The sequence below is a fragment of the Petaurus breviceps genome, unplaced genomic scaffold (genome assembly GCF_028583685.1).
Source record: "Petaurus breviceps papuanus isolate PSGF00001 unplaced genomic scaffold, PetGlider_PUasm1.0 151, whole genome shotgun sequence".
Lineage (NCBI taxonomy): Eukaryota > Metazoa > Chordata > Mammalia > Diprotodontia > Petauridae > Petaurus > Petaurus breviceps.
This window is the reverse complement of record NW_027185712.1, coordinates 16,333,048-16,348,184: the sequence shown is the minus strand read 5'-3', so window position 1 is coordinate 16,348,184 and position 15,137 is coordinate 16,333,048. Positions and strand designations below refer to the sequence as shown.

The window sequence follows — 15,137 nt, the reverse complement described above, 5'->3', positions numbered from 1 at the left end:
AAAGAATAATCAGAGCATATTATGCAGTTATATACTAACAAGAAATAAAATAGAGCAATAGTATATGTCTGTGTGTGTGTATATATATTTATATACATATATTTCTATACAAAATGCCCAGACTATCAGAAAACAAGATAGAAATCTTAAATAACCTGATCTCAGAAAAAGAAATAGATCTGGTTTTAAAGGAACTATGTAAGAAAAAATTCCCAGTCCTGATGGATTCACAGGAGGATTCTAGCAAACTTTTTTTTTCTTTTTGGAGGGCAGTTGGGATTAAGTGACTTGACCAAGGTCACATGGCTAGTTTTTGTGTTGAGCATCTGAGGCTGGATTTGAACTCAGGTCCTCCTGACTCAGGGCCGCTAGCAAACTTTTAAAGAACAATTCGTTCACAAATTGTTCTCCAAAATTGAGAAAGGGCCCAATTGGAATCCTTTTATGAGACAAATATAGATCTGATAACTAAACCAGGGAAGGATAAAGCACAGAAAGAATAGGCCAATATCAGTGAATATTGACTCAACAATTTTGAAAAAAATCCTGTCAACGGTCTACAGAATTTTTATCTAAGAAATCATTTATTATAACCAACTGAGATTTATACCCAGGTTGCAAGGATGATTCACCATTAGGAAAATATTCAACATAATTAATAATTTTAGAAATCAAAACATCCAAAACCACATGCTTATCTGGATATTGACTTATCAAAGCACACAAAAGATTTGCATAGATGCAACTAAAAAGTGCTACTTAAAGGAATAAAGAACAACTTAAATAGCTGGAGGAATATTCAAGGCTCTTGGCTAGACTGTGCTAATATAATAAAAAAGGCAAAAGTACCTGAATTAATTTTCACTTTAATGCTGTTTCATTCAGATTACCAGTGGTATACTTTTTTTTGAATTTTATAAAATAGTAACAAATTTCATTTGGAAAAACAGAAGATCTAAAATATCATGGGAAGTGATGAAATGAAGTATGAAGGGAGAATAACATTGAACCAGACCTCAAACTGTGCTTATCATAAAGCAGCAGTCATTTAAACCAGTTTGTACTGGTTAAAAAATAGAAAGATCAATGGAACATCTTGGACAAAGGAGAACCAGAAACAATAGCACTCAATAACCCAATGTTTGATAAAATAGAAAACAAATTACCTAAGGAAAAAATTTCGTGTATAATAAAAGTTGCTGGAAAAAAATTAAAATATGCTGATTAGGTACAGATCAACACCTCATGCCATATTCCATGATATATTCTAAATAAATTTATATTCTTAATAATTAAAGGTTCATTTATAAAAAATTAGAAGAGAAACAGATCATGTACCTCTTATAACTGAATAGAAGATGTACTCTCTTTAAATTTGCATTTCTGTCATCATCATCATTATAAAAGCTTGCATTCTCCTCTGTAGTTAAATATTTATGTGACTGGTTTATACTATACATGCATCAGATTAATTTGTCTGTCAGAGTACATGTACAGAAAGAAAGAGATAACACAAAATCTCATTGATCCTATTTAAAGTCAGCCATAGTTGATCATCACACAATGTTGCCATTATTGTATCCAGCGTTCTCCTGGTTCTGCTCATTTCACTCAGCATCAGTTCATGTAAGTCTTTCCAGGATTTTCTGAAATCTACCAGCTCATCATTTCTGATAGCATAATAATACACCATTAAATTCATATACCACAACTTGTTCAGCCATTCTCCATTTGATCAGTGTTCCCTCAATTTCCAATTCTTTGCCACCACAAAAAGAGCTGCTATAAATATTTTTATATGTATAAAATTTATATAGGTCCTTTTATAGGTCCTTTTCCTTTTTTTATGATCTCTTTGGGATACAACCTGGTAGTGATATTACTGGATCAAAGGGTATGCACAGTTTTATTGCCCTTTGGGTGGTTCCAAATTGCTCACCAGAATGGTTGGATCAGTTCACAACTCTACCAACAATGCATTAGCATCTCAATTTTCCCACATTTTATCCATCATTTATCATTTTCCTGTTTTCTTAGATTAACCAATCTGATGTACTTCAGAATTGTTTTAATTTGCATTTCTCTAATCAGTAGTGATTTAGAGTATTTTTCATATGACTATAAATAGCTTTAATTTCTTCATTTGTAAACTGCCTGTTCTTATCCTTTGACCATTTATCAATTGGGGAATGACTTTTATTCTTATAAATATGATACACTTCTCTTTATATTTTAGAAATGATGACTTTATCAGAAACACTTGCTGTAAAAATTGTTTCCCATCTTTTTGTTTTCTTTCTAATCTTGGTTGCATTGGTTTTGTTTGTGCAAAACCTTTTTAATTTAATATAATCAAAACTATCCATTTTTCATTTTATAATGTTCTCTATTTCTTGTTTGGTTATACATTCTTCTGTTCTCCATAGATATGACAGGTAAACTATTCCTTGCTCTCCTAAATTTCCTATGGTATCCTTCTTTATGTCTAAATCATGTATCAATTTTGGTCCTATCTTGGCATATGGTGTAAGATATTAGTCTATGCCTAGTTTCTACCATAGTATTTTACAGTTTTTCCAGCAGTTTTTGTCAGATAGTGAGTCCTTTCCTAGAAGCTAAAGTCTTTGGGTTTATCAAACAGTAAATTACTATAATTATTTACTACTGTGTCTTGTGTACCTAATCTCTTCCACTGATCTACCACTCTTATTTCTTATTCAACTCCAGATAGTTTTGATGATTGCTGCTTTATAATATAGTTTCAGATCTGGTATGGTTAGGCCACTTTTCCATTGCATTTTTTTTTCATTAATTCCCTTGATATTTTTGACCTTTTGCTCTTTCAGATGAATTTTGTTATTTTTTCCAGTTGTATAAAATAATTTTTGGTAGTTTGATTGGTATGGCACTGAATAAATTAATTTAGGTAGAATTGTCATTTGTATGATATTAGCTTGGCCTACCCATAAGTAACTGATATTTTTCTGATTGTTTAGATCTGACATTTGTGTCAAAAATGTTTTGTGATTGTGTTCATATAGTTCCTGTTTTTCTTGGCAGATGAACTCCCAGGTATTTTATATTGTTTACAATTATTTTATTTTATTTTTTTTTTTTTTGGCATTTGCACAGCAACATTTTTATTGCTACTTAAGGCTTCCCTGCACATTAGTTTCCTCTCTTTTTGGCATTTAAAGAAATTGCACAAGAATAAACATTTCTATCATTCTACTAGACACCCTTCCCCAAAGCAAACCAGGTGAAGCTTGTGCTCCCTGGGGAGACAAGACAACAAGAGAGAAGCAGAAAGGGAGCTGAATCAGCTGCATCAGTGGGAGGGAGAGGCCTGTGCGTGCAGGATCAGAAGAAGCCTAAGAGCTGGGACTTGTAGTCCTTTTCTACACAGCTCCCGGTGATTTTCCAGTTGATTTCCATTCAGTAATTTAGATGCCCACTCTGGTGATTCCAGAGGGATTCTTGGAGAGGGAGTCTTTCTTGCAGGAAAGGTCTGACTGCAGCTTTGCTAAGTCCCAAAGATTGACCCATCTTTGGTGGGTGGGTGAGGAGCAGAAGCAGCAAGCCTGGACTAACTGTGAAGAGGGGAAGACCAATGGAAGTTGTGCTGCCATTGGGTGCTGGGGTAAGATCCGGAAAAGCAAGCTAATGTGCTCAGTAAACCCAGGAGACTGGAACCCACTGGGGAGAACTGCATGCCTGTTCAAAGGCCTCTTGCAATATCTTGAGGCTCTCATCAATACCATTATTTACCAGCGTGAGATCAAAATAATGTGCATATCTGTTGTGGATAGTCTCAGAATCCTTTTGCAGTTGCTGCAAAGCTTCTGACTGCTGGGCCTTGTCTGTTGGAGCAATGAATACGATGAAAGGGGACAGTTCTGCAGTCCAAATAATCTTCAGGGTCTGGGGCTCAATGTCCAGGATGGCAACTTTGTCTTGCTGATGGATCTGGTACAATGTCTCAAATTTGGTGCCAAACATGTTGTCCTGGTAGCTTCCAAATTCCAAGAACTCATTGGCTGAGATATCTTTGGTCATCTCCTCAGTGGAGATGAAGTGATAATCCTTCCCATTTTCTTCACTCTTCTTTGGAGGTCAGATGGTGTACGGAGCTGGGTACACAAACTTCTCTGGGTTTTTGTTGACCAGGGCATTCTTGATGTGGCTGCGGCCTACTCCATTGGCTCCTATCAGCACCAGGGTCTTCTTCTTGAAGGCAGGCAGCCGCACGACTTCCTCATAGGAAACCACATCCAACTGGTCGAAAATTGAGCTGTGCTTCGCCAAGTACTTGTCTTTGTACTTCTTCTTCTTCCCCCCAAAGGGGCTGCAGCTTGGGGACTCGGCCCGAGTGGCGGACTGGGCCACACTCGCCACTCTCCACTCTTGCAGCTCCGGAGACGGGATCAGGCCCGCGGCCTCCCTGGCAGAGCCTTCTACCCTGCCCTGCCACCAATTACTGTCATCCTTGTTGATGATGTGGATGATGTCTCCTGTGGTGAACTTCAGGCCTGCTTCCTTGCAGGGGATCAGGGGATCCTTCTGGGGATCATAATCAAACTGGGCCCTCATGAACATCTGGAGAGCAGGGAGACGGCTCTGCTGGTTAGGAATCACTTTCAATGAGATCGTTCCTTTGGTTTCTTTCATCACCTTCTGCAAATGATCAACAGAGTGGTTGGTCACACTCATGCCATTGATTTCCAAGATCTCATCTCCAATGTGAAGGGAGCCTTGTCTGTGAATCATTCCTCCATGGAGAATTCTGGCCACCATGCAAGACTGTTTATCATTCAGCTTCAGAGTAATTCCCATGGGCTCTTCAGTGACTTTCTCAAACTGAATGAAGCGGACTTTCCTTGGCTCACAGTGGCTCTCTTGGCCAAGTCCAGGACTAGCCGGTGCAGCAGACCCATTGGTGTATATGTCCTCGGTCACAGCATTTGAGGGAAAGGAAGCAGCCTCCGGCTTGGGGCAGTTCTGCAGCAAGTGCTCCAAGTAGAGGTCGGACAGGGCCGTCCGCATGCTGCTTACGCTCTCCCTCCAGCTCGACTTGAGCGTCATTTCGGGCCAAAAGCAAGCCTGCCCAGAGCCTGACACCACCGGAGATGTGGCTAGGCACCTACTGACTGCCTGATCGGCCGCCGCTACCGTTGGCACCACCGCCACCAGGCAATCGCCAGGAGCTCAGTGGTCCCAGAGGGAGGCCGAGAGGAGCTGGGGAGGGAGATAGAGAGAGACTGGGGGAATGACAGAGGGAAAGAGAGAGAGGAGAGATGGAGAGAGAGACGAAGACTGTTTACAATTATTTTAAATGAAATTTCTTTCTCTTGCTGCTGAACTTTGTTGGTAATATATACAAATGCTGATTATTTATGTGGGCTTATTTTATATCTTGTAGCTTTGCTAAAGTTGTTAATTGATATTTGAGAAAAGTAGTTTTCTAGTTGATTCTCTAGGATCCTCTAAGTATACTAACATATCATCTACAAAGAATGATAGTTTTGTTTCCTCATTGCCTAGTTTGATTCCTTCAATTTCTTTTTTTCTCTTATTGCTAAAGCTAACATTTCCTGTATAATAATGAATAATAGTGGTGATAATGGACATCCTTGTTTCACCCCGATCTTATTGGGAAGGCTTCTAGCTTATCTCCATTACAGATAATTCTTGCTGATGGTTTTAGAGAGATACTGTTTATTATTTTAAGGAAAGCTCCATTTATTCCTGTTTATTCCTAATGAGCCTTGCCTTTCTGGTGTATATCTCACCTGACCAGAGTGTATTATTCTTGTGATAAATTGCTATATTCTCTTTGCTGATGTTTTATTAAAAAATTTTGCATCAGCATTCATTAGAGAAAATGGTCTAATTTTCTTTCTGTGTTTTGACTCTTCCTGGTTTAGGTATCAGCACCATATTTGTGTCATAAAAGGAATTTGGTAGAACTCTTTCTTTACTTATTTTCCCAAATAGTCAATATACTATTAGAGTGAATTGTTCTTTAACTGTTTAGTAGAATTCACTTATAAAATTCTTCTGGCCCTTGAGAATTTTTTCTTAGGGAGTTTGTTGATGGCTTATTCAGTTTCTCTTTCTTAAACATAGTTATTTAAATATTTTATTTCCTCTTTTGTTAATTTGGGCAATTTATATTTTGTAAATATTCATCCATTTCACTCAGATTGTCAGATTTTTTTGTCATGCAGTTGGGCAAAATAATTCTTATTATTGCTTTAATTTCCTCTTCATGGGCAATTATTTCACCCTTTTCATTTTTGATACTGGTAATTTGATTTTCTTCTTATCAAATTAACCAAAAGTTTGTTTTCTTTTAATTTTATGTTCATCTCTCCTTTGATTTTCAGAATTTCTAATTTGATATTTAATTGGGGCGGGATTAATTTGTTCTTTTTTCTAGTTTTTTAAATTTCATGCTCAATTCATCGATCTGTTCTTTATTTTATTTATGTAAGCATTTAGAGATATAAAATTTCCTCTGTGATTTTTTTGTTTGCCCCCCCCCCATTCTTTAGGATTAAATAAATTAAGTTTCCAGTTATTTTTTTTTCTTTTTGGAGGGCACTTGGGGTTAAGTGACTTGCCCAAGGTTACACAGCTAGTTTTTGTGTTAAGTGTCTGAGGCGAGATCCAAACCCAGGTCCTCCTGACTCCAGGACCGGTGCTCTATTCACTGCACCATGTAGCTGCCCCTCCACTTAATTTTTAATCTATCTTTCCTTGGCCCTTTATTACATGTAATTTTCATTGTTTCATGGTCTAAAAAGAATGCATTTAATATTTTTGCCTTTCTGCATTTGATTATGAGGTTTTTTGTTCTCATTACCTAATACATGGTCAGTTTTTGTGTAGAAGCCATGTACTACTGAGAAAAGGTATATTCCTTACTGTCCTCATTAAGTTTTCTCCAGAGGTCTATTATATCTGTCTTTTCTAAAATAATGTTCACCTCCTTAATTTCTTGTTTTAGTTTGTGGTTATTAGATTTATCTAGTTCTGAAAGGGGGAGATTGAGGTCCCCCATTAGTGTAGTTTTGCTCTCTATTTCTTCCTATAACTCACTTAACTTCTCTTCTAAGAATTAGGATGCTGTGCTACTTAGTGCATTTATATTTAGTAGGGCCTGGGGCAGGTTATGCTGGGCTTAGAATGCCAAAAAGGTTTTTTATTTGGTCCTGGGAGATATTGGAGATTATTGAGTAGTGAGGTAACATGATCAGAGATACACTTTAGGAAGATGACTTTCACACCTGTGTCGACAGTAGACTGGGAAAAGGGGGGGTCTTGTGGCAGGGAGACCAAGTAGCAGGCTGTTGAAATAGTCCGTTCGTTAAATAATGAGAACCTGCACCAATGTGGTGGCATTGTCAGAGGAGAGAAGGGAAATATATGAGAGGTTATAAAGGTAGCGAAATCGATGGGTTTTTGCAATAGATTGGACATGAGGAGTGAGAGAGTGAGCAATTGAGGATGATATCCAAGTTTCAAACTCAGGTGACTGGGAAGAATGTAGTGAATTCAGAAGTAATAGAGAAGATAGGAAGAAGAGAAAGTCACAGAGAAAGATAGAGCTTAGTTCTGGGCTTGAGTTTTAAGACTTCTAGAAGTTGTCTAATATGAGATATGCAGTAATTGGGGTTGGGAACCTGGAAGTCACCAAAGGGGTTAGGGCTGGATAAGTAGATTTGACAGTTATCAGTATAGAGAAGATAATTAAATCCATGGAAGCTGATAATACCATTACCTGAAACAGAGAGAGGCAGAGGAGGAGGGGACCAGGGGACCCAAGACAGAAGCTTTGGTACATTCATGCTTAGCAAACACGACCTGTATAAAGATCCATTACAGGAAACTAAGAAACAGTCATCTAGATAGAGGAGAACTAGGATAAAATTAAGTCACAAAAAATCAAGAGAGAAAAAAGAACCAAGGAGAAGAGGGTGATTGACATTGTCAGAGGCTGCAAAGTAGTGAAGAAAGATGAGGATCAATAATAGGTCACTAGATTTGGCAGTTTTAAATGACAGTAAGTTAGGAGAGAAAAGTCGAATAATGAGGAAGCCTCATTTGCCCCTCATCCCTTTGTATTCAGATTTCCTTCCTTCTCACCACTTCCCAGTCTTCTTTGCTGGTTCTTCATCCACATCATACATGCCCCCTCTTTGTTTTTTATTCCTCAAGACTTTGTATTGGATCCTCCACTTTTGTATCTATACTCTCTTGGTGACCTCAATGACTTCCATTGTTTTCTTTGGTTTGCTTTTGCTTTTTATAATCTCTATGCAGATATCTCCCAGATCTACGTATCTATAAAACTGAATGTTCTAGATATACCTCAAACTCAGCATGTTTAAAATAGAATTCATTCTTTCCCTTCAAAGTTTTCCTTCTTCTAAACTTCCTTATTTCTGTTGAAAGCACCAGCATTCTTCTAGGCTTTCAGGCTTCTAACTTAAAGTTCCATCCTCAATTTAACACTTTCCCTCACTTTTCATATCCATTAAGTTGCCAAATCTTGCTATTTTTACCTCCACAACACTTCTTGCATCCAGTTCCTTTCTGTTTCCAGAGTACCTTAGTTCAGGTCCTCATCATCTCTAGCCTAGACTATTATAGTGGTATCTTCATTAGTTTCTCTGCCTCCTATCTCCTCACTCCATTCTGTCATTCCCACAGCTGTTAAAATAATCTCCTTCAAACACACATCTGACAATGTTACTGCCCTGCTCAGTAAACTCTAGGGGTTCCATATTGCCGGTAGGATAAAATATAGTAGTATTTGTTTATCTTTTAAAGTCCTTTACAATCTGATTCCAGCTAATTTTTCTCCATTTCTTATAGTCTTCAACTGTTTTCCTAAAATGCACTCCTTCACCTTCACCTCATAAAATGCCTTTTTCTCTTCAAGAAGCAACTTACATACCTTCTAGATGAAGCCTTTACTGCTTCCCTCTCCCTGCAACAACTAATGCCCTCCCTCACAGCCTTGTATTTAATTATTTTTATTTATTTTGTACATATTTATTATGATTTTGCTTATGTATGACATGTAGAGTCATATCTCCCCCATTAAAATGTGAACTCCTTAATAACAGGGATAATTTCATTCTTTGTATTTTTTATCTCACTCTTGAGCATAGTTCCTGGTATCTGTCAGGCACTTTAAAATATTAAATTCTTGTTTAAGAACATTAACCCCCTTTTAGTTATAACCCTAAAGCAATGGCATATGGAAATATGTTTTACATGTGGCCTGTGTGTATTTTAGTTTTATGTTTATTTTAGCTTGTCCCTGAGGAGTGTATAATTTAACTTCTTTTCCAAAGATGGAATGGATTCATCCCTGCCTCTGGAACAGTAGGTTTATGTAACATATCCTTTGGTGCTCTGAAAATGATTTGATCCAGTGGTTTTCTCTAGGAAATGTCCTGTTCAGACAGCAGTGTGTCAGATCTTCTACTCTCATCTCTTGTATTGAGGTGGATCCATAGGGGTATCAGTTCTCTATTTCTCCCTTTATAATAATTTAGTCAGAAGCTTAAACAAATACCTTCCTGGAACTCTGTGATAAATAATAGGAGGAAAGGAAGTTGGGCCCAAGCTTTGTTTACATCCTGGTGAAAAATCTACATGGAATCTTTACTTTAGCATAGGACTGAAGTTGTTCTTTAAGTAGTGGAATAATGACCTACATCCATTGACCAGTGGTGTGAACCTGCTTTGTCTTTTCTTCTAGAAATTTTAAGATCTCTAGAATGCCTCTTCTAGAGCAGTGGAATTACCTTTCTCCTTTTCTGTGATTTCTTTTTGGGAGAGAATACAACTCTGATTGCTATGAGAGAACAAGAACATTTCTCTGACCTCTAGAATCAGCAGAACTTCAAAGTTTGAGGGAGGGGTCCCTTTGTTGACCTGAGAAGAGAGCCTTCCATCTTAAAAACAACTTCAGAGTTTGAAATCCCGTTTTTTTATTACTTTACAGGTACAGATCTTTCCCTATCCCATGTTCTCAGGTACAGGGTCTAAAAAATTAACACCCCCCAGAGCTTTTTTTTTCTCTTTCTCTTCATTAGGTTCCCAGCTTCCTCTTTCACCTTTCTTCCTTTACTACTACCAAGTATTATAGGAAAGAACAATCCATTTCACAGAGAGGATATTTACTTAACTGTCCCCTAATTTACCTTTTGGTAGCTGCTGGCGCCAGTTCAGAGCTGACCCCCCAGATTCCTTATCCCATTATAAGAAAGGAAGTATAATTTAAGCAAGTGAAAGATAAGTTAATTTCCTCCAAGTCCTTCTGGAGCAGATGAATTATCTTTCTTTCCTGGAGAGAATACAATTTTTCCTTCTATAGAAAAGCAAGAATCATTTTTTTGTACCCCTGAACCAAGAGTACATCATAGTCTGAAGGTTTGGTTGTTAACCTAAGAGGAAAAACTTCTTTTGCATTACTTTGTACTTGATGTCCCTTCCCTATACATATCCTTATTCAAGAAGAGTATCCATTGAGTAAGGGATACATTAATTTCATCTCTGAGCTAAGGTAGAAATTTTCTTTTGATAAAGAAACTGAGGTGTGGACTATTGCCTTTCACCAGACCCTTCTTTTGTTTCCACTTCTTACTGGGAAAAATTCTCTCCCATGAAGAAAGATAGCGCATGGAAACAATTACTGACCAAACCTTCTTGTTTTATCTTTTGAAATAGAACATGTGGTAGTGTTTTTACTCCTAAATCGATCTAATTCTAGATTAGTCTTATTAACTGGAGCCCTAAATCAGTAATATTATTAAATTACTTATATCCTTCCAGTCTTCATATCCCTATACCCTGAGGATGATTTAGAAATTAGAATGATGGTCCTGACTATATAGAGTTCTACTTAAATGTGACACCACATTGAACTCAAACAAACTAATCAGCTTCTCTTTTTTTTCCCCAAGAAAATTGACTAGGAGGATCAGTCTTTATCTCTGCTTCATAGAGTCCATAGGGACCTTCAGGGAAAGTCTAACCACTTTTTCTCCCAAAGCACAGGGTGAGTCAGTCCAACATTCTGTGACACTATAATTCAGGCAAGTGGAACCAAAATAATCAAGGAAACAGGAATCCTAAGCCCCGACCAAAAAGGTCAGTGGCATCGCCCATATCTTTAATGTTATCTGTATGATCCGATGAGGTTACTTAGTCATGTTTTATGGCTACTGCCCCAAAAGAAAGCTAACTCAAGTCCTTGCCTCTTCTGGAAACTTAGAGGCCCAGCTTGTATATTTCTTCCACAGTAATTCTAGCATAAAGCCTGAGAGATGTGGGCTTTTTTTTTCTTTCCATTTATAGCTCCTTGGAAATTTATAGAGTCTAGACCCACCTGATACTTCAAGGCATGAAATTTCTGATAGTTGAGGGATGTTTTATGTTTGGTGTCTATGTACAAACATTCCTACTAAGTGGGAGAAAGTTTGATTTTTTTGACTTAGACCTAGAGCAAGAGTTCTTAACTTTTTTTTGTCTTGAACCTCTTCTTAGAATAGTGTTTTTAAATAATTGAAGGAAATACTAAGTTGGAGATTAGTGAAATAAAGAGTAATTCTTTTTTTTTTCCCCATCCAGGGCTGTGGAAGGGAAATTTATATTTGGATCCCGAGTTAAGAACTCCTGATCTAGAAGATGCATGCTCTATACTTCTGTCCATCTAGAATTTAGATATCAGCCACTGCTTCCTACCCTCCCCCTTGGCATGTCGTAAGGCTCTTCGTAATACTTCTTCAAAGTATTTGTGGTTGTTGTAGCTCACCAAATCTTGTTAACTAACTCTCATTACTTAGATAATTGGTTAATAATGAAGAGGATATATTGGGCTGTGTTATCACCTAGAATCTTTTCATCCCCAGGTTTCTAATGATCCTTTGGTGGGTCTAGATTGCTCTCTCTTAAAAACTGAAATGGAGGCAAATCTAAACCCAAGATAAAAGAAAAAGTTTTCTTCCAAACTCTGTTACCCAAATCTTAGTACAATGAACAGGACACTTTAGTTATTTCCCAAATCTCAGCCCTGTGCTAACACCATCTTCTAGGCTTCATAACAGCATCAGCGGATGTGATTCCTGCCTCCACCAAGCATCCATTATGCTTTCCTAAGCCTTGTGGTACCAAAACTTTCAACCCTATTTATTCATGATTATATGTATTCACAAGTCTCAAGGGCAGTTTATAGTGTTATACTTTTCAAAATCACCTCCCCTGTGTCTCATTCCTCAGATCAGGTATGTGTCTGTGAATATTTTCCTATTGATTGGGGAGAGCACACATTCTGCTTTGAGGCCTTAAGTGTCAGATTTCATTTAGAAGAGGCCTTCCATCTTAACTTTTTCATAGAAAGACAGACCATCATGCCTACCATAAAAATTGTCAAATAGACATGTGGCAAATAAAAGAATATTTTAATCCTTTATGTAGAATCAGTCAAAATTAATAGCAAATTAGTAGAAGTAGACAATAGGATAGCATATTTTTTGCTCTTCCAGGCCACAGATCTACACTGTCCCTGGAATAAAGAACAGTGGAATACCTTGTCCAAAGATCATCATGGTTTAAGTTAAAATTTAAACTGACTTGAACTCCTTGAGAAGCCTTTCAGAAAGCATAAGGTACAAGAAATGCTTAGTTTTGGTGAGCTTTAGTTATTCAGATAGATTTCTCCTCCAAAGGAAAGGAAGACAATTTATTTTAAAACTCAGTGACTTTTAGTAGCCCAGCTGGCAAGTTGAAGTCATTGACACTGGCAAGTAGAGTTTTTTTCCTGCCAATTAGCTAGGTTGTCCTGGTGGTTACAGCACCAGAAAAGCTAACCGCAGAAGACAAGAAGCATCGACAGGCTGTGACCCCTTGCTATAGTACTGTTGTTTGCCTGCTATCATTATGTCCATCTGATCTTCAGCATTTAGTCAGTCAAGTTGCATCTCAATGCTTTTTATTTTCTACTTCCCACTAGTAAAAAATTTTATTGTTTTTAATCTTATTGTTTAAAGTTTTTCCTTCTTGGGAAGGTTTTCCAAACTCAGATTCTTATTGAAAAGCATCGGTTTTTTTTTTTTTACTAGAATCATTTAAAACAAAATTATTGTCATGAATCACCCTAATTCCTCCTCAAAGTCTATAAGAGGCTTGCATGTTAATGGAGATTTTCATGTTAAACTTGTCCGCTGCTAACTTTTTCCTGGAGAGATTGAGATCTCAATCTTTCTATGGAGAGTTGCTGAAAGAAAGAATAATATACTAACAGCTCTTTGTTTCCTCTGGCTACATTTTTGTCATCAGGTTTCTAAAAGAATACTTCTTTATAGCTTTCACAGAACACACATTCTGCTACAAGGAAATTGAACATCCTCTATTCTCTAAAGTTAGAACCTATTTGTGGATACAGAATGGCCTTTGCTTAGAGTCAGTCAGACCTCTCTGTTTAGAATCCATAGGTTAACCACCTGTTTTCTTTTGCCCTCTCAGTACTTCAAAACAAAACAGAACACTTTTTTGCTTAGACGTAGCTTCCTGCTGAAATATCTGGTTGGTTCTGCAGTTATAATCTGTAATTACTATTCTTTTCCTACTTCCTGGTGATCCAACCTGCATAGTAACCTATTGTAATAGCTGACAAGAATGATTCAGTTCATTCTTTTGAGAAACCTCAGACTTATCAGTAAAGCTTTTTCCTCTGAAGATATATCTTATCCCTCAAGTGGTACAGTTTTATCACTCCTCCCCACTATTATCTCTGACATCAAGTCTCCTCTTACAACTTGTTTCCTTACATATTAAGTCCTTCAATTAGATTGAAAGAATTATCAGTAGCAGTATGAAAAAGTTACCTAATCACTAATAATCATTAAAATATAAATTAAAACAGCTCTGAAGTGATAGAGCCAAGATGGTGGAATAGCAGGAAGAAATGCTGTGTACTCCCCCTAAACCCTGCCCCCCCCAGTTCCTCCAAATGAATCTAGAAAACGCAGCAAACAGAATCTTGATGAGGAAAAAAAAATTATATCTCTGAATTATTTTTTCAGCCTGGGTCAGCATAGGGAGATGGACTGAACTATCTTTGTGCCCACTGGGGACAGTCAGGGTCAGGAGGGAGCTACATGCATTTCTATGAAAAGAGAAGAACCAATGATAAACTGTTTAAATTCTGTTATCAGGAAATGGTACATGTATCCTGATAAGAGCCTGTCATCAGGGGTCATAGAGGGAGTCCAATTAAAAGAAGGGGAAGAATGAATTGTTATTTCACATAATCAGTGTGCTTGGGTAGAAATCTTTATACACAAGGAGATAGGCATTGGGGAAGCAGCTGGCACTTGAACTCCACTCATTGGAACTGGGCAAAGGGAGGGAAGAAGACACACACAGAGTTGGACACAAATACTTTCATTAAGCAGGAAAACGGTAGGGAAAGGGAAGAAGAAAGAGAGGGAAATAGGAGAGAAGGTAGATTAAGAGAGGTTTTTAGTCCAAAGGAAACAAACTCTGATAATTTACAAAACTATTTATAGTAACTTTTTCTGGTGGCAAAGAATTGGAATCTGATAGGGCGCTCATCATTTTGGGAATGGCTAAACAAGTTATGCTCTATAAACGTGATGTAATACTGTTGTGCTGTTTATAAAAGATGAAGCTAATGGTTTCAGAGAAATTTGTATGAACTGTTGCAAGTTGAGGTAAGTAGAACCAATTTATATGATGACAAGAATGTTGTATAGGTAAACAACTTTGAAAGACACAAGGACTCTGACCGATTTAATGACCAAATACAATTACAGAGGACTTAGGATGAAACATGCTACCCACCTGCTGATAGAGATATGATGGCCTCAAAGTGTAGCAGATTGAGATATATTTGGGGCAGACATGGTCATTGTGGGAATTTGGGCTTTTTTTGTTTTTTTAATGTAACAGGGTTTTTTTTTTTTTCTTTCCCAGGGGAAGAGGAAGCTGGGAAAGATAGGGGGGATTTTCATTGATTAAAAAAAAAAACAAAGAATTGAATTGGAAGCTGAAGAATTTATCTGCAAAAGGGTTGTCAGTAATGGGGTATAGAGAAA

At 37.4% G+C, this 15,137-nt stretch overlaps 1 protein-coding gene and 1 pseudogene across 4 annotated transcripts in view; one reads left to right on the top strand and one right to left on the bottom strand.

Annotated features, from left to right (window-relative positions):
• Positions 1 to 15,137, top strand: part of GALNT1 (polypeptide N-acetylgalactosaminyltransferase 1) — a 208,742-nt gene that overhangs the window by 130,904 nt on the left and 62,701 nt on the right. The window lies entirely within an intron of this gene.
• On the bottom strand, positions 1,894 to 5,889 carry LOC138152173 (55 kDa erythrocyte membrane protein pseudogene; annotated as a pseudogene).